This window comes from Rhipicephalus sanguineus, chromosome 8 (assembly GCF_013339695.2).
Source record: "Rhipicephalus sanguineus isolate Rsan-2018 chromosome 8, BIME_Rsan_1.4, whole genome shotgun sequence".
NCBI lineage: Eukaryota > Metazoa > Arthropoda > Arachnida > Ixodida > Ixodidae > Rhipicephalus > Rhipicephalus sanguineus.
This window is the reverse complement of record NC_051183.1, coordinates 139,811,984-139,836,629: the sequence shown is the minus strand read 5'-3', so window position 1 is coordinate 139,836,629 and position 24,646 is coordinate 139,811,984.

Below are 24,646 nucleotides of genomic sequence, written 5' to 3'. Positions count from 1 at the left end.
GACATATTCAGTTGAAGCTCGCCCTGTTTTACTTGCATATAGTATTGGTCAGTGTTTCTTGTAGTGCATGAGTCCCATATAACACTGTACGCGGGAGGTCGCGCGGGCTCGCGATGTGCTCTTGTATAAGTGGGCGATGTCAAGTTGGCGATACATTTAAAAAAAGTCAGTTTCGCCGCAACGGCAAAGCAATGAATGCGATAGCAATAAATTGTAATGTAACGCGAAGAACGGAAAGCAGCTCGAAATTGCCAGCGCGTCGCTCGAGCCCAAAGGACGCACAAAAAGAACGCACACAGGACGAGTGCGAACTAATGCGTCACAGCTCGACACTTGAAGCACACTGCTCAAACATAAAGCAGGACGCACGAAACGAACGAACAGGTACACACAAGACGAGCGCGAACTAATTGTCACAGTTGTTACTTATTTCTGTTTGAACAGCGCGCTCTTTTCGCAAACGCGGCCGCTGCAGCGAGCGAAGCGAAGCACCCCACCGCGCGCGCCACTTCTTTCCTCGAGATAAGCGCACGAAAGCGACCACGCCCTGTATAGCGAAGAGCAACGGCGTTCGCAGGAGCGGGGCGACGAACTTTAAAGCGAGCCACACGCGCGCACGTCGCGCCATCTATGTGGCCACTAAGAAAGCATGCTGAATTACATAGTGTATATAAATGGCTCGCCGTTAGCAGGCTGAAAGACGGTGCTGTCGTGGCCTAACGTCTAACGCGGCGGGCTGCAAAGCGAGAGGTCGCCCGTTCGATTCCGCGCGTCGGAAAGAATTTCTGAATTAATTTTCTTTGTGGCTTTTCTATATATATACATACTTATACATATACGGTGAATGGCGGCGACAGGGACGGACATTTTCCAGCCGAGACTGTCCATAGAATTGCTATCGCAATAATAGGGCCTCTACCCTTTGTCAGTAAAGCGCTGTTACGAATCGTGCGAGCGACGTTTCAATCATTCGAGGACGCGTCTGCTCGATGCCTTTCGTGGAGCGAACGCTTTCCACGCCGTCCTTCGCCAGTGTGTTAGGTTTCATAGCCACCGCTGCGCCGCTTGTTTTTGTACGTTTGTTGATAGGTGGCAGCACACTGCAAGCGATTTGCTTGTTGACCGGTCTGAGAGCAAAACGTTCTCCGCGCCCAGACGTCTGTCTAACTGTAAACGTGGTGACGCGGAGTGGTCGAAGTCGTTCGGCGGAGGAAATTCTTCAGATTGCTTTCAGCAGTGATGTTGAAAGAAACCATCTAGACGACGAGGATTTTTCACTGGACGTAGAAGACTGTGAAAACACCGAGAGTGACAGCGACGATCAACGATCACTGCTAACTCACGAGGAGCAAGTTGCACTTCACGTCCCCTCGTGCGTTAATGATCTTTCACGCTCGTAAGCCACTTTGATTGCATTTACCGTATCATATCCTTGAGCGAGATCACAATAAAAGCATAGTTCCTCTTGTGCATTGCATGTATTACAATTATTGTGGATATTATGGAGCGCCGCATGCCGCCAACACGCTTGAGCTCTACCAGCGAAGCGAAATGGTTAGAGCGATGGAACGTGCAGTCACGGCCACAATCCACGCCTCTCGGCTAACTTCTTCGACGTTGCGAAAAGCTTACGTGTGCATTCTTTTCGATATTCATGTTTCGATCGTGCTGATCGAACCTGCAACATGCAAGTGAATTGAATTGCACACGGCTAGAGTCTCAGCATGGCTGTGACACAAGCGCTACGGAATGATGGGATGTTAAATGCTTGTGTTCCGTTGAAGGCATAACTCCGCGTTCCCGACTGCGCAAGTAATGACGACGGCGTATTATGTTTGCAAACCATTACCACGTTAAACGTGTGGTCCCGTGCAGCAGCGATGGGGCTACTCGCTAGCGGCCTACTACTGCCGCAAATCCGTCAGGCAGGCTCGGTACGTACTACCTCGGAGTGCCGTTAAGCTCATACGTCAATTTTAGTTCATGCAGTTTTATGTAGCACGCACAGTATTCCGCAAAGCATCGTTATGCACGGTAAAAGAGCTGAAATACGACCTTTCACACCGCAGCAAATAATTAGGTGGGGGGTACTTTGCACTTTCCATGGTTTGGGAAAGTATTTTAGTCTCATAACCAATTCAGCGCGGCTCATGACTTCATCCGGTGAAAGTGGCACAGGCAGTACGTCCGCACGTCCTATCTGTTCCCATGCTAACAAACGGGTTGACCCTCCTCCTGGCGCCATCTTGAAGAGCACGGCGTGCCACCTATAGTTCGTGGGCATTGCGAAGAGACGAGGAGACTGAGACGACTGAGAGATGAGAGAGGAGAGCGGCGCGCCACCCCGGTGCCAAACCCATCTCCGTCGGCGAGCAAGGTGCCACAACTGCGCCAAAGGGCAAGCGCGCGATATGTATGGCGTATACGGCGGCTCTTTCATGACGGAAGCCAATCGAAACGCGCTTCAGGAGCGTCCAGTGACTGCTTCCGAAATGCGAACTCTTTTTCTCTGCCCGTACCTTCCAAAAGGGATCAAATGGACGCCCAAAGAGAGTCGCGGTTCCATGACCCTCTTTTGACTTTTTTTTTTCTTAGAGTGTACTATTATTTGTTTTTCCTTCAACGCTATTTGCGCTTCCGTTTCGTTTTCTTCAGAAGGCAGACGCCAATCGAACAGCAATGTGTTCGCGAAAACAGTTGACGATTGAGAGAACTACATGTACTCAAGGAGGCTTAGAAATAATTGTTTTAAGCTCCTTGCATGTACTCTACTACGGCAGAGCACCTAAATTAAAGATCGTGTTTATCCGTCAGCAGAGCTTACTGATTTTCGTATTATCAGGCCGCGTGTTAAGACGAAAAGGTCAACGAGTGAGAGTACCATTTGTACTCTACTATGGGAGAGCAGTATGCCGTCCCTTTCCAGCGTTAGACAGAACGACTGGGGCTCTACTGCTATTGGAGCTGAATGAAGTGGCACCGCAAGCATACTTTATATAAAGGTGCCTCCATTGATGCCCAGGTTTAAAACGGAACACCAGTTGTCCTATCGGATTGTGAATATTCAAGGCAAACAGACAATGTCTCATTGCGGTTACTTCTTTTTAGATGCGAAGTATCTTAAAGGGCCACTAAACCAGCAACAGACACTCGCCTGCTCCTCTCCGTGCCTTTGCTCTGTCGACAACAGCCGTCGTGACGTCACCTGTATGATTAGGTGACTTCGCGAGCAAGAGACGCTGTCAGTGGGCGAACAAAAGCCTGTTTTCTGCTAGCAGATGCGCGCGCTTCTTGCGTTTCCACCTCGAACGCTGAGGAAGGGCACTCGGAGATGTGGATAGACGAGCCGACGAACGCAGCCTAGCGAAGGAAAGAGCGAAACGAGAAAGTGCGTGCAACTCCGCCAGCGTTCGCTGTAGATTCGTGCACAACTGCAACGCCACAACTAAATTTCGACCTCTGGGTGGTTTAGGGGCCCTTTAAGGCGGAGCTCAATCCGGTGGTGGTGGTGGTGTGCGGCGTGACCACCCTTACTGCGCATGCGCATACCCTCTCCACACACCTCCTCTTCACTCACCCTCTCCCCTTCCCCTCTCCACTTTCCCTCTCCATCTCCCATACCCCTCTCCCCTTCCCATTTCCACTCTTCCTCTGAAACGCGGGCTAGACATGCCGAAATTCTCTCCTGCGCAACGCCGCGATGAGCTCGAGCGCATGCGCGTCCCCTCCTCTTCTCTCTCCTCTCCTACGCTGCCCCCCTCTCGCCCGCCTGTCGACCGCGTTCCCCGCTCGCCCTGTGAGAATTAACGGCCAGGCTAGATGGAAGATACGACGCGCGTAGCGTCCCTCTTCGCGTTCCTCGACGCGAGGTCGGTAGCATGCCCAACGAACGTCAACGGAACGCGATCGTGCAAGTGCTCCGGCTTCGCATCACCTCATGGTCCCCTTTAGCGGGAGATGGTTTAATTTTTCTGTAATGTCTATTATGCTAACGTCTACGAATGCAGGGCATAATGATATAGATCATCACTATCTTATGAAATCTCGCTGCCTATCGGAATGGAATGGATAAATAACCGGGTACAAAAGAGAAGCTCACAGGATCCCTTGAACATTCGCTTACGACGACTATCGAATATTCGACGCTTCCGGCCATGTTATCGATGGATTGTATCCTTACAGGTGCCAAACATGTGCAACAATTTGTAGCTTGGTAAAGAGGTTGCGGTGTGTATTATTTTACCACGATGTGTTGCTGTCATTGTTCAATTGCAGTATTGATAGGGCTGGAATCGTCGCTGTGAATCGCTACCTCGCCGCGCAGTTGGCGAAAAGTGATGTGAATAGGAGTGATGTGAGAGTGAATAGAAAAGAAAGGAGGAGGGGAGAGAGTAAAGCATAGCATAGCCATGTATGTTTTCACACAGACAAAACCATGTATAGCATAGCGATGTATAGTACGGAATATTAAGGGTGAGGGAAAGGGACGTGGGGGTGAGAAAGAGCGAAATGAGGAGGCGAACAGGTAAAACATAGCATAGCCAACATAGTATAGCATAGCCATGTGTTGTACACTATAGCAAGAAAGGGAAAGAGGAGTGAGGGCAAGGAGGAGGGTAGGGGCGAGGGGGATGGTAGATTAGAGAATGGCCGTGCATAGTACAATAGAGCAATGGTTATAGAACAGGAAATGAAGGTGAGGGGGTGAGATGTGAGGATGAGGAGGAACGAAAGGAGCTGGTGAGGGTGGCATAGCAAAGCCATGCGCACTACTGTATAGCAAGGCGTGAGAAAGGGAAGTGAAGGTGCGGAGCAGTGATGTGAGGGTGAGAAAGAGGGAAAGGAGGAAGGGGAGGGTATAGTATCGCATATCCGTTTAAAGTACCGCATAGCAAGAGGGGGGAAAAGATAAGTGAGTGTGAGGATAAAAGATGTGAGGGTGAGGTGGGGGAAAAGCGAAGGACCCACTGTATCACAAATGAATGTTTCGTTCCCGCCATGAACGCCGCGCAGGCTGCACGTATGGAACGCCAGCGCCTGCTTGCCCGTGAACGCGAGTGTCGCTGAAGTGCACGCGAATCACTGCTCCACCCTTCCTACAGCTTTCACATTGAGTGTAACAGCATACATTTTTTAGGTGTGAAGCACCTTATGCGGTCGGGCAGTCGGCGTCTCCTGTCGTGGTAACCCGTCACGGTGTCGCCTGTCATCACCCGTCACCGTAAAGCATGTGAGAAATAAGACGGCGCGTTCGATCAGGAAAAGCATGCGAGAACGCGCTCGCCCGCGCGATACAACGCCACCTGCGCTTCTCCGAGTGGCAAATGAGACGGCGCGTTCGCTCAGGAATAGCTCTGTTTCTGCAATGGACGCTGCCTGGGATGGGCTCTGGACGCTCTTTGCGACGCTGACTGTCGCAGTGAGAGGACACTATCACCTCATTGCTATTTACGCGTTCCTAGGGAAACGCCGGTGTTTCGCACCTCCACAGGTTTTAGCGCAACGCACTTTCAGCAAAGGCACACACGCCGTGGGAAGCTGCTGACCTCCCTCGCCATCTGACTCATGTGAGAACACATATCTAAGTGCCATTGTGAACTAACACGTAGGCATATTTTTTCAGCGCCTTGTATTTTTTTTTCAATGCAGTTTTGCGGTGCATGTATCGATAGAACTGGAAGCCTCTACACAGGCACGTCTGTACACTGGCACTGCAGGTCAGTACACTGCAGTGCTGGCATATCGTTGCTCGCTCGAGAAAATTATTTAATAATCAACAAAGTACGTACCTATGTATCGAACTTGATTGCAATCACAATGAAACGTATGTGTCCATTTCGGCCACTAGATAGAGCAAGAAACGACTCGTTATTCGTTAGTAACAGCGGGCGAATTGTACCTGCTCTTCGACCCATCTCACATTTTTCGAAGTAAGGATGTTAAATTTTAAAGAAACTTGGGGCTCAGCGGCGTAGCCAGAAGTGATTTCGTGTGGGTATGGATGAGGGTGAGACTTCAACCTAGCTTAACGTATGTTCACTCATATGTTTATCGTTGGACGTAGAAAACTAACACACAACTAAAAATGTCGCGCATGTACACATGCAAAAATTGAAAATATCGGAGGGGGGGGGGGGGGGGCGGTGCGGTTTTTGATGTGGCGTAGTTAAGGCAGACGGGATCTTGGGTTTCAAATAAAACTTGCGTCTTTATTAACCACAAACAGACATCTGCCGCCAAGAAATGACATGCTGATCATTACAACAGCGCTAACACTGGCGTATCCAGATTGGGGAAAGGTTGAACCCCCCCTCTCCCTTTTTGAAGCACAAGTCATTCATTCCACTTTCTGACGGAGTCTTCTGGTGTGTTTAGGCAAAAATGCTAATGCTTGGAATACTAGATACACAACTTAGAACGAAGAGGCCGTGTACAGCTGCCCATGAATAAACAGCTGGACGTAGAGATATGTGTTGAGGTTTGCCTGTTTGACAATAAAAACGACGTGAACCTCTTGAGCAGACCAGGAAAAATGCTTATTGTGTTTAAGGAAAACGAAGGCAAAGAGTTGGAGATGGGAGAGAAGTGGACCGCTGTCCCAGCGCAATTAGGTTTCACCACGTCATCCGTAAGAACGAAATGAGAAGGATGAAGTGTGCTGCCTATTTTCTTATGAACGATCTGCGTGAAGCTGCCTTTGCGGACAATAGATGGCGGACGTGCAATGCTCCCCTGAAGTATGGTTACGATAAAATGTAAATGATTTAGTATACTTTGATCTGTTGGTTTAGAAAAATTGAAATTATTTATACTCGTGCATAATGTATACTCTGGGAGAGCTGTAATTCTCTAGCTGCTGAAATAAGTGATGTGCTTCCGGACAATACACGTACGCTTGCAGTAGATTAACATACCTGAACCACGTGAATGCGGTACAGCAGCTTTAAAAACAAATGTTTGAGGAGAGCACTTTCTACGCAGATAGTTAAAGACAAGGTAGTTGAACAACAACGTTGCAAAGAACGCGGCCGTCATAAATATTCAATAAATAAAACGCTACGCCTACACGTCTCTTATATTACTCCCAGAAGAGAAGCAGCGTGAAGTTTTTAGTAACACGAGCACGCAGTGACACTAATGCTTCTCTCCCATGCATTTTCGGTCTGCCACTTCCGGTTTGTCCGAATATTCAGAAAATTTGTTTTAAAAAATAGATCTGGTTAGCAATCGATTGTTATGCTGCAAGTTTAGAGTTGTATTGGGTACATATGGTATCGAAGTATACTGAAAATAAAGCCCAATTATCTGTCAGGATAATTCGTGAAAATAATTCATTGAGTGCATGGAAAGAGCACATGCTTTCCTCTTCAGCAGCTCGGTTCGTCGCGACACCTGGCGGAGCAGATCTGAAGCACGCCGCCCTTCAACGTGGCCACTGAGATACGCTCCCGCAGTGCAAAAAAAGAGCAAAGTTAAGTAAAAAAATACAGAAGGGCAAACAAACGCTTAGGTGCGAGTGCCAAGTCAAGAATAAAGATCGTCTCCATTTCTTTTTTTCTTTTTGCTAAGCGTCTTCTCGTGGAGACTGACAGTGCTATTGCATATGGCGCTTGGCGCTATAACTGCACTCTCGTTGTTGCAGTTATAGGAGCAACAGCACGGCATAGCGCCCACGCACAGAAAACGAAGCGGGCGCAACGTTCGCTACGCGGAGCCCCGGCGTAAAATGGCGCTAGCGATAAAGAAAACTACCAGCGAAACGCAAGATCAACGCGTCTCTAAGGGCAACGGCGAAGGAGACCTGGCGGAGAACGGGAGGACGCGAAATGGGCGAGGAGGGAGAGAGGAGGACGCGCGCGCGGCGGCGAGTACAATGAATGGCGGTATTTTAAATTAGCGACATACGTGCATAAAAGTGCGCCTCCTCTCTTTTCTTCCTCCTCCGCCCTCTCCAAGGCTGACGCCGCGTCGGCATTGGACAACTGTCCTCACGTGGGACCGCTCGGAGCATTCGTTTGTTTACAGTCGCTCGCGACTGCCATCTTTGCTCTCGAAGAGCGGGCTTGCTGGTTCTCAGCGCATGTGTTTTAGATGCGAAGTATCTTAAGGCCGAGCTCAATACGGTGGTGTGCGGCGTGACCACCCTTACTGCGCATACCCTCTCCACACACCTCCTCTCCACTCACCCTCTCCACTTTCCCTCTCCCCTCCCCATCTCCCATACACATCTCCCCTCCCCCTTTCCACTCTTCCTCTGAAACGCGGGCTAGACATGCCGAAATTCTCTCCTGCGCAACGCCGCGATGAGCTCGAGCGCATGCGCGTCCCCTCCCCTTCTCTCTCCTCTCCTACGCTGCCCCCCTCTCGCCCGCCTGTCGACCGCGTTCCCCGCTCGCCCTGTGAGAATTAACGGCCAGGCTAGATGGAAGATACGACGCGCGTAGCGTCCCTCTTCGCGTTCCACGACGCGAGGTCGGTAGCATGCCCAACGAACGCCAACGGAACGCGATCGTGCAAGTGCTCCGGCTTCGCATCGCCTCATGGGCCCCTTTAGCGGGAGATGGTGTAATTTTTTGGATACGCACTTTCCATTCGCGTGCGTTGTGCTGTGAGATACCTTGCACACAAGATCGACGTCACGGTTGGTTTGCCATGGGTTTCTGCTGCGCTTTCGGACGCCGAAACAAATCAACTGAAGGCAAAAAAGCTGTTCATGATACGTCCGGGAAGCGCAACGAGTTGCGAAGGAAGGCTTGTTACACCGCATCGGAAGATAGAACTTTCGGCCGACGTTTTCCGACGCGACTAGGCGAGGTAAGTTGCTATCCTCTCACTATTAGTACTCGTCGATGTTCGCAGCAAATCGCTGCGATCTATAGCGCCGTAGACTCGTCTGACTTAATTGTGCAGTACGTTGCTATTCCTCACACGTTTTATTGCTGCTTCTGCGGGGTCTGTACTAAGTGTTTTTTTCAAGAATATGTGGTTACGTTTTCAACTGGACGTGATGCGCCTACTGGTTTAAGTTTGCGGTATTAGTTTGTGCGCCTAGCATGGCACGCCGGCTACGGAGGCACGCCGATTGACGATCAAAAATGTGATTGCGAAACTTCAGAGATTCGGCGCAGTTCTTTTGAAGAAACAAAGCTGCAGTGTGAAAGCTCACGTTAGGAGTGGTACTCTCTGTTTGTTTTTGTTGCGTGCTCGGTTGTTTTTCCTGGAGCAAATAGCTTGCTCTGGCTCATTTACGTCGACAGTTCCGCCGGTGGACTTGTACAGGGGTCAGGGCCTCAGTCGGGCGCATGCTCGCTCCTTTATCCCCCGCCCCTTTGGTTTTCTGTAAGAAAACTATCAAACGTGTGAATAAAAAAAAAATAGAAGGTAGGTATGCAAAGCGTGCGTGCGTACACCCCACGTGCGTGCGCGCGTAACCTCACGTACACGTGTTATTTAACGCGAAGGTTTACGTGCCATTTCGTGTGGAGATTTATATCCGCGAGTGGCTTTCCGCCGCGGTGGAGCAGAGGTTATGGTGCTCGGCTGCTGACCCGAAAGTCGCGACCGACCGCGGCGGCCACATTTCGATGGAGGCGAATAGCTTCAGATAGGCGAATACTACATCAGATGGTCAAAATTTCCAGAGCCCTCCATTACGGCGTCTCTCATATTCATATCGTGGTATTGGAACGTAAAACCCCAGATGATATCATTATCCGCGAGTGGAGCTCTCGCGAAGGAAACGTTTACGGTGGCAGGCTAGTTTATTCGTTCGCTTGCTCGTTCACTGAGCAGCGAGTATAGTTCGTTTGTCAAGTACGTCTACGAGCCGCACTTGCGCACTATGGTTGGTGCGTCTAATCTCTTAACGCATAAACCAACGCTGTCTAAATGTATCGACTGGAAATGATGTACGCCTTCTGGCGCATTCTTCTTTCAATGAAGCTTCGAGCTGCTGCTTGCGCTGACAGTCATTTTCTAAATAAATAATAGTCGCCACTCTTTAACTACCATAATACCGCCCACACCCGTTGCCCATGTGTTTCTTGCACTCTAAAAACTGTCCGCACCCTTTGTGGAGTCTTCTTGCCCCTCACCAAACCCCGTCCTCTGGCTAGTTTGCGCTTCCTTTCTTGAAAACTCGGCGCTCGCCACTTTCCTATCAAGGATGCTTTTAATAACACGCACATCACTCGTGACCTGGAAATACGGCGCGCCCGGCGATAATGCAAGGAAAGACACGCGAGATTGGTGGTTATTGTTTCGGGACAGGAATACGCCCCATAGCACGCCATTTTTGTGAGACTGCTAAACAGTAACAGGAAATCGCGAGCGCAGAGATTTGGTGAAAAAGAAAAAAAAAACATGTCAGCCAGATGCTGGATATTGTTTTGTGGAAAAGAGATGCTTGAAATACGCCTTTTAGTATTGCAGTGTACAGTGCTACATAATACAGGCACGTACGAGTATAGTGGCGTTATCTATACTTACCCAACCCATACTTTTGAACGGCTACATCCAGTGCGTCATTGGTATGCGCGGCGAATTCGCCTCGCGAGGACGACGCGTACAATGTATAAGTTTCAGAAGGCTTCATGTAGAGTGGGACATTAACGATCAACATCACACATGTCCTCTACAAACGTGTCCTGACATCTCCTCAACAATATATAAAAAAAGGATACCAAGAGCTAGACGGCTAGTGCGAATGCTTAAAGCGCGCCGCTGGCAAGCGCGCGCTCTCTTTGCGAAGCGTCGTCTGCTACGCAGGAGCAAGGTAGGTGGCGCCATGATCGAAAACAGAGTGCGAAGGAGAGGAGAACGAGGAGGAACGCGAGCGGAGGAGGAAAGTGTCGCTACTTTACGAAGTTTCAGGGGCTTTAGTCAGGAACGCCCCTCCCTCTCAACCCGACGGACGCGGTAAATTTTCGCGTTTGATGAGGTATGTAAGCTTTCCACCTCAAAAGATACAAATGCACCCATACCCACAAGACCGCATCTAAGGCCACACGCGGCCTCGTCCCCGAATTTATGCGCACGTGGAACATGCGCCACAGCAAGAGCCAAAATATTTTAGCCGCTGTGGAGTCAAAGAATGCGTGCCGCAAATTTCATTCTATTTGTACTGTGGACAGCGGTCAATTGAGGTATTCTCCAAGCCTTTTTACGTTTGCTAAGGTCACTTACGTACGGCTTTGAAAGAGCGCTTTTAGATGCGAAGCATTTTATGGCGGAGTTGAAACCGGTGGTATGCGGCGTTACCACCCTTACTGCGCATGCGCAAACCTTCTCCCCCTCCCCGCTTCCTCTCCCCTTCTGAAACGCGGGCTCGACATGCCGAAATGCTGCTTTGCATCGCCTCATGGTCCCCCTTTAGCGGGACATGGTGTGATTTTAAAGACGGTAGTCTTTCTTCGGGAACCTAAACGCAGAAAGTTAGGTCTGTCTGTCTGTCTGTTTTTCTGCATGTCACCCGATTCAGCCAAGCGGGCAAAGTTTAACCACTTGATGAACACCCAGCCATCTTGAACTGGTGGCGCCGTTCATACTTGTAATTATTGTCGCTCAAAAAGCAAATGTTACGCATATCTGAGACGCAACATCATTACGTAGTGTTAGGTGGTGTGTTTCTTTACTATAAAATACATAGAACACGTAATTCTAAAGAATCTAGTGTTCCTTAGGCTGCGCTGAAAATAGTAGTGTTTTTTGGGCTGCGCTGCAAATGCGATGCTGTGAACCAGATACGGCGATTCAGCATAGAGGAGGACGACTCATATAGTACGGCCGGCCGAAGACTATCGTCTTTTGACGACATTTGACGCGAAGCACACAGATACGCGGCCAATTTTTTTTTTTCATACATCTGCTACGTTGAGCCTCCAACTCTGCCTGGCGATACGTCTGTTCTTAACTGGTATTTCAGAACCTTCCTTTTCTTTTGCGTGTATCGGAAAGAACGATGACGAGGCATTTTAGTCGCGGCATGCGGTTTTTGAGCTAATACATGTAATATCTGCTCACGAATGAACACTCAGGATAAACAGCAGCCCTGTTTATCTGGACGATATGCCATCTGAATCTGTCGTTGGTACGCCATAATACTTGGTCCTTTAAGGGGTCCCGCACCACTCTTCCAAGTAATTATCGAATGACGTCAGTATCCGAGATTTTTTGCTTCACGAATCGGTTAAGAACGAGCGGAGTTACAGGATTCGTCGCGCGCCTTTAAGCGCCTTCTCCTCTGTCCCAACGAGCGCGCTGGAAGCTACACAGGGACGGATGGCACGGGGGCAAGGTAGGTCAGGGCGCGTGATGAAACGCGATCGCTCTCTCCTGTTATGATTTCCTGTGCTTGAGTGTGGATACCATAGTTGCCTCATTGTGTAATGTTAGATGAGCGCGTTTGTCGGCACCCCGTGGCAAGAAGCGCATCTGATCCAAACGGCTCCCTCAGTTAATCGGCTATTGGCCAATAGCATGCTATCGCCGTTCTACGTCCAAGAGCAGGTGCCGGCAGTTCGAAGAGAGTGAACACATGCCTCTATGAAAAAACGCCAGGCCTGCGCGGAAAAGCGCAGCACAGTCACAGCGAAAGCTCTAAGAGGCATTCTAGAGCCCGTTTATAAAACTATCATGTGATACTAATAACAACTACACTAGCAGCGTACCCACTACGCCACAAACGATATTATTGTGAAGTTGGAAGCACCCACCACGACATTACTCGTCCATTCTGCGGAGAGAGAAGCGAGCGCCATCTGTAAATCATTATGTGCAGTTTTTTGATGCGACGGCTGATGACGATGAAGAATTATGACTGAGCCTTTTGTAATGGGTTGGAAGCTTTAAATGACCCACTAGTTGCGTAATTCGCAGCATTGTGTGACGCCAGGTCGTATTCATTCTCCCACCACGTCTATAACATACGCTAACGTGAGAGAAGGAGATAGAGAGAGGGAAGAATTAACTCTATGAGACCTGAGGAAATGGATCATAAGAGCCTTATGGGGTTCCTTGGCAACCAATAGAAGTGCACCTGCGAGGAACCCACTACGCTATAAATCATATTTTTGTGAAGGAAGGAAGCAGCCACTACGCAATTTTTCGTCATTCTGCGCAGAACTGTGGTACCTGCTAAACACCTGTAAGGCATTATGTGCACTTTGTTGATGCTGTGGCTAATGACGATGAAGATTATATGGCAGAGCCTATGTAATGGGTTGGAAGCATTCAAGCACTCACTCGTTGCGCAATTCGCATTGTGTGACGCCTGGTTACAAAATTCGCATTGTGTGACACTTGTTTGCTATTTTACTCTAGTACCACGCTACATTACATATGTTAATGTGGTTCCTTCCCGACATGAAGACTGTGTAGGGTCTTTTTGCGAAGCAGTTTCAAGCGCCGGCATGGCTCTGAGGTAAGATACTGGGCTCCCACGCAGAAGGCCCAGGTTCGAACCTCGTCCCATGCTGGAAACTTTCTCTATTATTTCTTTCTTTTTCTTCTTTCGAGTGATAGTGGTTAGGGACACCGGCGGCAGACAACTACGGCGCCAAAACGGCCCTTGTTGTGATTTCATAACAGCTTTCGATGTAAAAAGAGCGTCTGAAAAATAGCAACTTGACGCTCCGCTTCAAACATCTTTGCCACGCAGGAGTGGAACATATGGCTGCGATGTTCAAAGCAGTGGTGTTTTCCGCGCAGGATGTGTTCTCTCACCAATCCCGAGTTGTTGATAACCCCTTTAACGTTTGCCTTTCAAATATTAAACTTTTCTGCCACTGTTGTTTTTGATATGATCAGTAATAAGTAGTGTTACACTGTTAAACGATACGAATATGCAAGTCATGATTTCATGATGGCTGCTGTATGTAGTTCTCATTCTTGGAATATGCTGCTGATAATAAAGGTTGCGTGTGAACAATGACCGAAATGAGTCTTCACATTGGGTTGTGATGTGCGCGCAGGAGATCCGCAATGCTCCTGTGTGATGTGAGAGAAAAGAAAGTAGACGATGACGACGTTGATGCCGGTGCTTGCGCAAGAATGCGCCAACTCTGCTAGCTTAGGAGGTGGGCGTGGAAGAAGAAACAGATGTCGCAGACGGTGCTGGGCATTCGGTGAAGTCGGGTGATCGGACGCTAGTGTCGACGCTCTGGGACGCGGTCCACGAGTTGGAGCAAGGTCTTCACGTAGTCGCTGACGTCCTCCGACGCTTCACTTCGGCAAGACGCCACGTTTCTCGTCTTTCTTCTCAAACCATCGTCGCCCTCTTCAAGAGTTCTCGCGCTGGTCGTCTCCTCTAGCCACCCGAAGCATTCGACTCTCCGAGGGGTGAGCCCCTGTCAGCTTACTTTCTTAAGGACGCTCGCTGCTTACAAGCTGTTTTAGTTAATTCTTTCTTTGTGTGCTGTGTTGCTTTTGTGTGTGTGCCTTTCGTTCATGTTTTTATAAAGTGTTGGTCGAAACCTGCAGGCAGCCTCGTCGGTTTGTTGGAAACTTCCACGCTCCTAACCTAAAGGTTTTAAGAACCTCACCGATATCATTACAATGGCGTCCGCGACAGGACGAGGCTGATTGTAGTGTTCAGGTACTCTAGAGAAACATGGATCTGAAGGACTTAGTAAGCGCCAGCGAGAAGTTAGGCTTAACCGGGGACGCGCTTCGAAAGTGGGTGGAGGAGGAGCAAGCGCGTGCTCTAGAGGAGCCTGCCGCTGAACGCGATGCAAGGCACGAGCAGCCGAGCGCGAGGAGCGCGCCTTAGTTTTAGCTCACGAGAAGGCAGCGTTGGACGAGAAAATTTTGCTGCTTAGCTTGCGTCACAGAAGCTGAAGTGGGTTCGCGTGGACGCGTGGAACCGGCCGCGGTCCCTGATTGGCTCGTGCCCCTGCAAATGTGCCCCGGAGCTTTATGCCTCTTTTTGACGAGAATCGAGACGACCTCGATGCGTACTTCGGGCGCTTCGAAATAGTGGCAGCAGGGCAGGATTCGCCTAAAGATAAGTAGGCAACCGCATTGAGCATGCTTCTTGTGGGCGAGGCCCTCAAAGTGTTAGGACGACTATCGCCTGCGGACTCGTTGGATCACGATAAGGCAAGAAACCTTTGTTGCAACGATTTCGTTTTACGGCAGATGGCTACCGTGAGAAGTTCCGTTCATGCAAGCCCGATGACCTCGAAACGGGAAGCCAATTTGCTGTTCGGCTTCAGGGATACTTCGATCGATGGATCGAAATGTCTGAAATAGACAAAACTCTTGATGCTATGAGGGAACTTCTGGTAGCAGAGCAGTTTCTGAAGAACTGTGATGACAGGCTGGCGGTGTTTATAAGAGAAACTGCAAAACCTTAGCGGAGATGTCGGAAGCATGCGACCATTTCATGGAGGCTCAGCGACGACGCAATTTGTGTCAATTCGGAGAGACGCCCGGAAACCCGATTACTGCCGACGAAAGGAGATATGCCAGGGTTCCGCAAAAAGCACAGCCAGCAAAAGTTTCCTCTGCAACCGGGTAGGAAATGACGCTTCGACGTGTCGCTGCAAGGTCGGACCACCTTTTTGCAACGCTTGTCAGAAGACGGGACATGTTCCCGCTAACTGTAAGCGGAGCAAGCTCATCTGTAACGTGACGTGTGTTGGCCGACGAACCAGGAGGTGCGCCAACACAAAGGGAATGCGTGGGACAGGAGCGAGCCAATACACAGGAGTCTCAGAACACTCAAGAGTCCTTACTTCTCGGTGTGTTAGCGACAGACCAAAGTCCTCAACGTCGAGACGGCGTAAAGCAAAGTTTTGTGCCGACAACGAAAGATTATGTCTTCGGTCGTAAGGTGAGAGTGCTGCGGAACGCTGGTAGCAATACAGTCATTGTCCAACGAAGTTTAGTACCTGACACCGCGCTAACGGGAAAGACCGGAACCGTTATCTTGGCGGACGGGACATCACTTGACCTCCCAGAGGCATGGGTCTATTTGTCGTCACCGTATTAACAGGCAAACTACTAGTGAGGTGTATGGAGCGACCCATGTACCAAGTAATTGTCGGAATCATGGGCGCCGAGAAGCCAATGACCCGAACCAAAAGGCAGTACGGGGCCGAAGAGCCAGCACTTTAGTGGAGAGAGGATCAAAAGACAACAACCTTATGCCATCAACTTGAACAGGAATTATACTTCCCGTGTATAGGCTTCGTCTACGGAGTTGACTACCATAAAAGGAGGTCTACAGGGCCAGCTTTAAAAGTCTTGGCCTTCGCACAATAAACTTGCCTCCCTTAATGGCCACAGGCGTATGAAATGCAGAAGCTCCTCGAAGAAGAGTGGCATCAGTCGCGCATTCCCAGGTGAAGCTTGCGAACATGGAGTTCCATGCTCCAGAGCGGGCCATATAAAATCCGAGAAGAATTAGAAAACTTTTCACCTGCTAAGCAAGAGACCACCATTTTCCGTGGCCACTCCCGATGGTCTTGCTCTAAAGATGCCGAAAGGCAACATCAACCTACACAGTGTGGTCTTTTACTGCCAGCGTTCCAGCGAGGGCCTCTTCTAACAAATGAAGACGGGAGCGAAGACTGCTTTTGTCCAACGCCTGGAGAAAAAGAAGGACATGCCGCTTGCGTGGCAGCCTGGCGCGACAGAAACTCTATTCCGGCCTATGTAGGCATAGCCAAGGCGACTGACCGAGCCACCACAAAAGAAGAAAGAAACAAAGTTGAATGGACACATGAGAGAGATTAAGCATTTGAAGGCATCCGTCGTGCTCTCGCAACGCGTCCAATACTGAGAGTGCCAGATTTTTGCAAGACATTCGTATTGAGGTCTGATGCCTCTGATATAAGCATAGGGGCTGTGTTGATGCAAAGGCATCACGGTACTTTGTATCCCATAGCATATGCCAGCAAGCAGCTTCTCCCGCGAGAGGCGCGTTATTCTACTATTGAAAGAGAATGCTTAGCTTTGGTGTGGGCAATACAAAGGTTTCACATATACCTCTACGGCAAACATTTTATAGTGCAGACGGATCACCAACTACTTGAGTACTTGCAGAAAGCTAAATATGTGAATTCCAGAGTACTCAGATGGAGCTTATCACTGCAAGAATACGTGTTACTGTTAATTATATAAAGGGTGGCGAAAATGTCGGGGCAGACTACATGAGCCGCCTTTAGATGGCGGGGTTGAAGTTATGTGGTGAAATGATTGGGTTTTAACGCGACAGCGTTAGAGAGCTCGTGTCGCAGAAATTCCGGTGTCGGCACCGTTGGTGTGAGCGAAAAATTGAGAAAGAAGCAAATGAAATAAAGAATAAACTCTTCGGTCCCATTGAGGATCGAACCCGGGCCGTTCGCGTGGCAAGCAGGTGTCCTACCACAAAGCCACGATGTTACTCGCAGCTGCCTCGGAAAAAAAAACACTACATAAATGCCATGTAGTGGAAGGAGTCTCCTTAATGCATTTTTTTCGGCATGTGTCACGACGAAAACGAGCCCATTCGGCGATTTGTAGGCGCATTTGGGAGGCCATCAAACTGCGTCGAAAAAGGCCGGGATAGTGCAGCCATCGCCGCTAAAAACACACACGACTTTTCAAACAGCTCTAAATATGGACAACTATGTCCATCTAGCGGAAAAACATATCAAGCCAACGCCGGCTTGCGGAGGCGTTGATCAAGCAAACAGCAAACTCTAGATATTGTGCTGCTATCTGTGAGGCATTGTGCGACTCTTCATGGCCTCCGAGATGGCGAGCGCGCGGCGTGTATTTTGGAGGCCATGCGACTCTTGCTTTAGATCAAAAACCTGTACCATTCGCGCGCGCGTGCGCGTGTGTGTGTCTGTGTGCGTGTGTGTGTGCAACAATACACATTAATATGTACGCACTTAGTGGTTGAAGTGCGCATTAGGGGCCGGATTTCGCTATCGCGTTCAACTCTTAAAGGCGACGCTTAAGGGTCCCCCAATTTTTTGGGTGGAGTGTGTTGTACCCTAATGTGACGCGCGCATGTATCGCCTTTTGTTCGTTTTCCTGGATGGACAAAAAGACTTGGGCAGGGGACTGTGTGGTGTGCGCACAAACGTATCGCCTTTTTTCATTTTGCCCATTGAACAAAAGACTTGAATGGGGGCTTGTGTGATGCGCGCGCAGAAGATCCGCAATGTTCCTGTGTGATGTGAGAGAAAAGAAAGTAGACGACGACGACGACGACGCCGGTGCTCGCGCAAGAATGCGCCAACTCTGCTAGCTTAGGAGGTGGGCGTGGAAGAAGAAACAGAGGTCGCAGATGGTGCTGGGCGTTCAATGCAGTCGGGTGACCAGACCGAGTGTCGACGCTCTGGAACGTGGTCCACGAGTTGGAGCCAAAGTCTTCACGTAGTCGCTGACGCCCTCCGACGCTTACTTTGGCAGACGCCACGTTTCGTCCTTCCTTCTCACACCATCGTCGCCCTCTTCAAGAGTTCCCGCGCCGGTCTCCTCTCGTCACCCGAAACATTCGACTTCCGAGGGATGAGCCCGTGTCAGCTGACTTTCTTAAGGCCGCTCGCTGCTTATAAACTGTTTTAGGTAACATGGTGTCCACCGAGTTGACATTTCTAAATTTCCTGAGCTTTCCATGTTTTCCCTAAGTGTTTTTGCAAAATTCCCTGAGTGAAACAGAACTTTGTTTTATGTCAAGATGGGTAGACACCATATCGCTCGGTGATGTCACTCTCTAATACGCACGTTAGAAAATAAAAACGACTTAATGCCATTTGAATAGTACATAGAACAGTTAAACCTCAATATAGCGAACTTGGTAAAAGCGGCAACTCACTTCGTTATATTGAAACTTCGTTAAACTGAAATTTGACCTTTCATGCAAGGCATAGTTACTGAAGATTAACCTTCAATTGAAAATGCCACAAGAAAGCCCGACTAATATGGCGACATGAAAAAACTTTTTTTATTTGCGTAAAAAAATCAATTTTGTTGAGCCTGCGGTGCAGCAATCACAGTTAGATGCCTTGCCAGAGTGTCACATGTAAAGACGGAACAAATGCGGGTATAATGCACTGTGGAATTGCGCTTGTTCTGCTGCTGTGGGTTGTTGTCATATCCTCGCCCGTTGCCCATAGCAATTCAACGCCTTTGCTATCATGCTGCCCAGCCGAACCATTTGCTCTCCCCGAACGCACAACATCGAAAACCATCCCACGTTAGAAAAAAAGAGTCACAGTTTCACCGCGAGAGCAAAATAGTAGGCGCGATGGCAACAAAGAGGAATTCTATATGAATATAGGCTAGCAGCTCGCTCCTTCAGGAACGCAGCCGCTACACTAAGAGAAGTGTCCTACTATGGCTCAGGGGCGGAGTCAGGTACCTAATGGTGGGGGGGGGGGGGTACAAAGGCTGAAGCCCCCGCTCAGCAGTGCATTTTGGTGGGTCACGCATATTTAGAACAGCCCAGAAGAGATTATGGCGGTGCCTTAGAAGCCTTCGTTGTAAATGTGCATAGAGAAGCAGGAAAGGGTGGAGCGATGACAGAGGTAGAGAGCAGGACAGATTCTCTTTACCCCTTTTGGGTAGTGGCAGGCAAAGCAACCTGAAAAAGGGGGCAAACGCAACAGGCAGCCTGACAAAGGAGGTGGACGACAGACACTGAAGGGAAGGGCGGGGCTGGCTGAATGGAGGGGGGGCGATCGCCGCTACCGCCCCCCCCCTTTGGATCCGCCACTGGTATGGCTTCAACGGAAGTTTTGCAATTAGAGCAACACCTACAGGGTATGAGCCGTCTGCTGATCCCCATTAAAGATACCGCGACCACGCGCGCTGGTCAAAGTACGCACTTCCTGTCGGACTCACGCAGCCCCCTCCCCCACCTCCCGAACCCGCCGGCTCCTATCTCCATGTGCCCATCGCGCGAATGAGGCGGTCGGCTCGTTTCATCTCTGCTTAAGCCCCGTTCGTCGGCAGCGCTCGCGCGCTTTCACTCCAACATGGAGCATACGACGCGCGTGGTGATGTAATCGCAATTTGGACTTGATAAGGAAGATCATGGCGAAGGCAAAGAATTCGCGTCGGAGTGTCTGTATAATTGATATCGCAAAAAGAAAGCAATATAGCTGCGGGCTAAATCGCATGAAGCACGGCAACAGCCTGAATTACGGCATATCCGATTATGGTGGAAACGTTACTGTTTTCCGACATCGCGCGCCGAATCGAGCAAGTGGGACCAGTACCGCTGTCGCGAATTTCGGTCGCCGCTATGCCTTGGCTCTGAAAAGTTTTGTAATTCGGCTTTGTAGCAGACATCCGCATGGTGTGGCTGGTTATTGCGAGTTGCAGCCCCAAAAAACATCGGTCGACTGCTTAAAACTGGTTTCAGCAGTGCCCTCATCGGGAAAAAAGAAAAAGGCTTTCACTTGCTGTGAATGGGCCCGTTAGTTACGCTAGCTCTCGCCTGGAAATTTATTTTATTCTTCACGGAGTCCTAAATAGCATCTTTGAAGCTCGGGATCACAGCCAGCGAGCTCTCCGATAACAGCCAACAAGCGTCGTCTTTTTTCTCGCCGATCGGGATGGCTTGCCCGATACCAGCCTTGTAGAAGACATCCGCTTCCTGTACGATCGCGATCGCTTGCAAGATAACCAAAGCTCGTTACATCTACTGCTACCGCTTCTACAACCAATCATGCTTGTTACTTGACACGCGACGAAACAAAACACCATATCGGCGCTAACGCACAGCATGCGCGAGAAAGAATACAGAACTATACCGCGTTGTCACAGAACACCCTGACAGCATTGCGCGATGCGATGTGTCGTGGTTCATGGTTCCCGCATGCCATGCATTAGCCGGATTCTCTCCCACTTCGCCGCTCCGAAGGCGATGACAGCATCGAGGTGCGCCACTTCTCCGCTGCCGCAGCGGCCGTTTGATTTCAAAAATGCGTTCACAAAATATCGAGCCAGCGCTACCGCGACTTCCTTTCGCTATGAATAAAGTTACTGTGGAGTTCCCTGATCGGAGCACAGTTTCCCTGAGTTTTCCCTGATAATTTCCAGACTACCCAAAATCTCTGAGAATTCCCGGTTTTTCCAGGTTTTCTCGGTCGGTAGACACCCTGAGTTAATTCTTTCTTTGCTTGCTGCGTTTGCTTTTGTGTGTGCGCTAGGGGTGTGCGAATATTCGAATATTCGTCGATATTACATTCGAAATATTCGTATTCTATTCTAAAATCGTGTATTCGAAAAGTTTCGAATAATCGTAAACTTCGACTATTCGAAAAGTTCGAATATGCGATTCCATTATCATGCATAAATAACTCGTCTTCCACATTTATGCTGCGTTCGTATCGCTAAAAACGTTGCCGAGAGGAGCGATAAACATCGTAAGTACACGGAAGCGCGATATCTGCCTGCGACGAGCGCCCCAATACGTATGATTTATTGCTGGTGCATCTCCGACGTACAGCGCTGTTGGCGATCATGTAACCGTACATTTTCAATATTATGCGGCCGTAACGTGCCGCACTACCACTCGTTCACTATGCGGGACCACTTCTGAAGAAAGACAGTGACCCACGTGACTGGTGGTGGACTGTAGGCACATTCAGATAACCCAGTCTGGCAAAGCTTTGCCCCATGTAACTCCCTATACCAGCCACTTCTGTTCCAAGCGAGCGTGCCTTTTCAGTAGCAGGGGGGGGGGCGAGCACCTGCTGCCTGATCATGGGGAGCAACTCATATTTCTTCATGATAACACTAGTCATTACTTTCATTGTGCCGTGATATTTGCTTGTGTTGTGATGTGCATTGTGCTAGCTTGGACATTGTGTTCTGGAGATAGCAGTGTATGTTGTGTTGCCAGTCAGGCTGTTAATGTATTTTTTTAATAGCTACATGTTAAAAAAATATTGTTACTGTGGAGGCATTTTTCCTTTGATATTCGATATTCGCAGGTGGATATTCGTATTCGATTCGTATTCGAAAAATTTGACATTCGCACACCCCTAGTGTGTGCCTTTCGGTCATGTTTTTATAAAGTGTTGGTCGAAACGTGCAAGCAGCCTCGTCGGTTTGTTGGGAACGTCCACGTTCCTAACCTAAAGGTTTCAACAACCTCACCGTTCTCATTACATCGGTGTCTGTAAGCTGGGTGCAGGAAGTTTTGTGCGGTGTTGCGGACACAATAAAAAGTATATTGGGTTGAGTGGCAGAAACACTTGCCGGAGCTTCAAGGTGGGATGTTTACACTAGAAGCGAGTTGTGTGTCATATTCAAGACGGCAACCGCCATAACCAGGCCTTAAATCAAATTGGATAACAATAAATGGATTTTGAAACACTGAAAACAAAGTGCGATCTTTTCATAGAGCAAATAATCTCGTCTTTGCACTGGGCTCAGTAGTTCGATATGAAGTTACATTCTGGGTGATTTAGGTCACATTGGTCCACATGCATGTACAGAGTCGTCCACTTCCACCTTAAGCACCGCACCGTGCGGCCAGCGCTACGCGGAGCGCCTCTCGCGGGCGCTTGGGGAAATAGCGCGCAAGCGCAGTGAAAGCTGAAGGTGGGGCTTTCGCCGCGTCGTCTGCTAAAGCGCGGCGGCTCCGCCGAATCGCGCTTGCTTTGCGGTGAAGCTAACTGCGCGCTTGCTATGCGCATGCCATTCGATAATCCGGCATGGTTCCGGCATGCTGCGCAAAACACAGACTGCGCCTTGTTCCGCGCAGCTTTGCTCCTAGTGTTTTCTTTATCTCACGCGCAATAAACCTTGGCCGGTGCACGTGTAAAATTTCCAAACCACGCTGGAACTCTCACAACTAAGCCACTCAGATGCTTCGTGCCCAGTGGCCACAATGTTCCCGCTGCTCACGCGATTGTTTCTGGTCAGCCTAAAAGCTAGGCGCCAATTGGCGATAATTACAAGGTCTGACATAACATCTTTAAATGTGCAGAAGTTTCAATTCGTTACTCACCTCAAAACAAAACGATGTGAGCATTTTACCAATTCAGAGAAGTTACATAGCATTCGTGTGTTACCAGAACCACTGCCTTCATGCGCTAGCGAATTTAACTCGCCAAAACGTCGCCTAGTTTGCTACTCATTTGCAACCGCGCTCCTTCGTACCACTCAGCAAACAAATTAAGCAGCGTTCAAATCGAGTTTTCAGCTGAACTTATACCAGGTAATCAGTGCACCAAAGAAGCTCCGCTGACAAACCTTTACTTCTGTAAGCAGGCGCTGAATGAAGCTTCACTCCCTTTTTATCGCTAGGTGGCGCGACGCGGAAAGCTTTCTGTGAGCCTTCAATTCGCAACACAGTCCAACTTCTCTTTTTTTGTATTGTCGACTTTGTGTCGCCGAACTTTCAGCTGATTAAAAAACTGTGTGACTCGCGAGAAAATCCTAACTGTTCAGCTTAGTTGGGAGTGCCAGCGCAGCTTGGCGAACTTACTCATGCACGGGCCAAGGTTATTGCGCGTGAGATCGCATGCAGAAAAGAAAGAAAACACTAAAAGCAAAAGCTGCACGGAACAAGGTGCAGTCGCTGCGTTTCTCGACAACCATGCCTGATTCTCGAGTTGTATGAGCGTTGCAAGAGCGACGTCAGCTTCACCGCAATACAAGAGCGATTCGGCCCGCCGCGCGCTAGCAGACGACACGGCGAAGGCCCCACCTTCAGCTGTCACTGCGCTTGCGGGCCAGTTCCCCAAGCTCCCGCGAGACGCGCTCCGCGGGAGGCTGGCTGCACGGCGCGGTGTTTAAGGTGGACGTGGACGCCTGAGTACGCGTAAAAAATATGGGCACCACGTATGAAAGAGTACACTCTTAACAAAAGGTATATTATTGTCTCAGGCAACAGGTGACATAAAAAAAGCTTTCGGAAGAGGCAACCATAGCTCCTTAGCACTTTCTCGTTAATACGTATAATATTTGTCAGATACTGTGATAGCGCATCTTGCGATGGCCCTGATAGCCCCTAGGCACACCCTACAGCAAAAGTGCACATACACGCTCAGCTGAAGACAGATACTCATGCCAAAGGACTTGCCTACTGGCTTTGCCGACACTGTATTATAATGTCACATGTGATATGGTGCCCAACTGAATCTAATTCTACATGCACGGCCTCTGCAAGCTGCCTGGCTGGTGGGCAATATGCGCACTAAAGAGTATGCATTGCAGCCGACTTCTGTGTGTGATATTGTGGGTGCTTGCTGTGAGTGGACGGTATTAACATAAGAATACAAAACGCTTTGATTGTCTGCAGTTTGACGCTGCAGTCGTGCGGAAGTTAGACCTATTCATGCTACAAATGTTACAGCCATGCTTAGCTACTGGCCGAGTGGATGCGCTTTATGACGCGAAAGGTTCCCTCTTAAGGCGAATCTCTTCCCGCATACATCGCACCCATGAGGTCGTCACCGTGTGGGTGAGAACGTGCCTTTTCAGCGTATTCAAGAGCGCGAACGTAGCGGGGCACAGGTGGCAGGACGTACGGCTTCTCGCCCGTGTGCGTGCGGGCGTGTCTTTTGTAGTGCGTCTCCTGCGGAAAAATTTTCGGCCACACACGTGGCAGGCGAGCCGTCTTCTTCCCCGAATGAGTCAGCGTGTGGTACGCGAGGGTTGCCTTCAGGCGAATCTCCGTCCGCAGTCGCTG